This window comes from Benincasa hispida, unplaced genomic scaffold (assembly GCF_009727055.1).
Source record: "Benincasa hispida cultivar B227 unplaced genomic scaffold, ASM972705v1 Contig1214, whole genome shotgun sequence".
Classification (NCBI taxonomy): domain Eukaryota; kingdom Viridiplantae; phylum Streptophyta; class Magnoliopsida; order Cucurbitales; family Cucurbitaceae; genus Benincasa; species Benincasa hispida.
Genome location: NW_024063764.1, coordinates 1 through 3,273, shown reverse-complemented (window position 1 = coordinate 3,273; position 3,273 = coordinate 1). Strand labels below are relative to the sequence as shown.

The following is a 3,273-nucleotide window of genomic DNA, read 5'->3' as shown; positions in this document are numbered from 1 at the left end:
TCTTTTCAACTGAAAACGAGCTTTGATGAACTAATCTCCGTGCTTCCCTGAGGTTCGACCCCGGACTTGCCCCTTGTACTACCAGTTAGTATAAATAGTTCGTTCGGTGATTTATAAATATTATTTGCGTAGGCGTGGGTTTACGGGCGACAGTAAACTCGACGTCGCCAATAGGATGCCCCCACTCACATGTCTCCACATGAATGAATCAGAATCACTTCATTTGTAGCACTTTACAACAATTGTAACATCTACAAATGGGCTGCATCGTCCCCAGAATAAGGTACCCAGTCATATCCGTATACTATTGTAACGATCCGACTCCTAGGACTTAAGCTAGGTCGTTACTATAGACATGCATGCATGAAATTCAAACTGACATATTTCCGTAATAGTAAAACCAAATAAATAACGTAAAATAAATAATTTCATTAAAACTAAATAACTGAAATTCAAGTAGCAGGGTACCCATAAAACCATTTAAAAAAAAAAAAGAAAATTTTCTTAATAGTCTAAAGTGCAAATACCAAATTTTTTAGTTCAAATATCAATAATACAAATTAAAAACATAAAAATCCTGAAAACATAAGCGGAAGCATATGACTGGTCCCAGTGGCTTGATCATATATTCTGCTTGTCATTCGCCGATGTATCCTTACCCTTACCTAAAAAAGTAAACATGAGAAAGAATGAGTATAAAATATTCAGTAAGTAACCCCACTACCAGGGTCAGGATAAGCATCTAAGTCCCCTAGATGTCATTCTCTGGTAAGACGTGCATAATCCGCTACTTCTCATGGGACGGCTAATTAGTGAATAATTGAACCCACTCTAACGTAGTTTAAGTGTACCCACAACATCCAGTGAATCGCAAAGGAAACACAAATCCTCTAGTGAAGTCTCGAAGGAGTTCGCCACCTTTGGTGAATCCCATAGGAAACAAAAACCTCTGGTGAATCCCATAGAAACCACAAACCTTTGGTAAATCCCGAAGGACACACAAACTTCTGGTGAATGTCAAAGGACACACAACCTTTAGTGAAATCTCGAAGGAGATCACAACCTCTAGTGGGTATCTAACTATCGGTAAAGGTAACTATCATTATCATAAACATAACATGCATCATAATACATAGTCCCACAAACATGCAAATACATAACATCATGCTCATAATTCATCCAACAAATCATATAAACAACAAATAATCAGAACAACTTATCTATCCTCATGCATTTTGATACAAACAGCCTTAGAATCCTAAAACTGAATCTTAAATTTTATCACCTGGCACATAAACAGTTCCAGTAGTAAGATTACTTACCCCAAATTTGGTCACAAATAAAGGTCCACGAAATTAATCTCCTTAAAATTTTGGAAAGATTTGGATCCCTCCTATAACATAATTTACAATTTTATTTTAGCAACCAATACCCAAAATAATGAATCAAAAAATTTAAATTATTCCTTTGAGGTCTAAATCCAAATTAACCCAAATCAATTGGTATTCAAGAATAACGACAAGAACCATAAATCTTACCAAAACACTTGCCGAAACAATCTCAAACCCGCTGGATAGCCACTTCAACCGTTTCCCAAACTTAAATCTAAAGTCAAAATAATTCAAATAAGTTAACTTTGATTCCAAACTTAATGGACATCCAATCTTTTACCCAAAAACTTCATAAAGTCCTCAAAAACTCACCAAAAAGGAACCCAATCTTACCCAAAATTTCACCCAACTCCACGATCCGGCGAGAATCCAAAGGAATGGCGATGGTGGAGTATGAAATCGGTGGATGTGGTTGAGGGCAGTTGCTGGCCAAATCTGGGACACCGGTGGCACGGCTAACTAGCGGGGGAATGAGCACCGATAGTAGCTGGAGTCGACAGATTTGGCGTGGCTGGTTGGATGGCATCAAATGGTGGACGGTCGCGATTGGGTCAGTGATTGGCGTCTGGCGCAAGGTTGGGCGACTCCAATTGGTGGACATGTCTGGCGCGAGGGGTGGCTGCTGGCTAGGCCGCGAAGTGGCAGCTCGTGGAAGCGTGTGGCTGGTCAGCTAAAGAGGCGAGGCGGCTGGGCGACAGAGTAGGGATGGCTGGCGGTATGAGGAGAAACGAGAGAAGAACGGAGGTTGGGTGCCGTTTAAGAGGGAGGGAGAGAGAATAAAAATAAAACTTTATTTTATTTTAATCTTTTATATTTTATTTTATCTTATTCTATCTTTTCCTTCAACACACAAATATATATATATTTAAAACCCTTTCTTTTTCCTCTTAAATTCCCTGTTTTTTTTTCGGAATTAAAAATCCACATCCTTTTGGGAAATTAAATTTAAACCAATAATCTCAAATCAAACTATTTAATTCTAATTATCTTCCTCAAGTTTCAAAATAAAAACTAAATTTCATAATTTAAATTCAATTTCCGACATTAACTTAAAATTGAATTAATTCGACATAAATCCCAAATTTTTCTTTAAACAAAACTAAATTTCAAAATTCCTCTATGAGCAAAATGTAAAATTGAATCATCCTTTTACAATAATTCAATTTAACTAAATGTTCTCAAATATTACGAAAATACTAAATTTAAATTACAAACAACTTGGGATGTCACATTCTTTCCCCCTCAAAGAACTTTTATCCTGGAAAATTCATTCCTAAAAAAGCTTCGGGTACTGGACTCTCATCTCATCCCCTCGCTTCCATGATGCAACGGCTTTCCTAATTCATACTTCCATTGCTTCCTCATCAACTTGAGCAATGGATGGGTTTGGAGTTACCAGGACATTCTGACTCCCATCGACTTCATCCTCCTACACTCTTGACAAGGGAGGATCTTGGACTTATGGGTGTTGCACATGGGGGTCCCAGCTGTTGGGATGTATGTTCTAAAACTCGCAGTTTGTAAATTGTAATACCAAAACTAAAACCATATTAGTCTATGTTGAATAATTTATGCATGTGACGTATGTTATAATTAAATAAATCTTGTACGTGCATAAAGTATACCATGTAGATTTAAAATCCCACCATAGGAAGCATGTTACATGCATTGAAAGTATGTTATAAAGTGTTATAATATATAGTATGCATGTATAGAGTTTCAAATATTTTAATATAAATGTTATATTAAATGTTGAATGCCTTTAATGTATGTTATGGATGCTTAGCATGTCTAAAATTTTGTAAGTTATTATAAAATTGAGACATTTAAAATCCATAACAAAGATAAGTTGCATGCTCACATAGGTTAACCGGCTGTTTTA

General features: G+C 36.4%; 1 long non-coding RNA gene across 1 annotated transcript; it reads right to left on the bottom strand.

Annotated features, from left to right (window-relative positions):
• Positions 1 to 483: 483 nt before the first annotated feature.
• LOC120068844 lies at positions 484 to 2,209 on the bottom strand. Its single transcript, XR_005479376.1, has 4 exons — positions 1,725 to 2,209; positions 1,539 to 1,605; positions 1,323 to 1,393; positions 484 to 665 (listed from the first exon to the last, which is right to left on the bottom strand). It is a non-coding gene; the product is annotated as an uncharacterized LOC120068844 (long non-coding RNA).
• Positions 2,210 to 3,273: the final 1,064 nt, after the last annotated feature.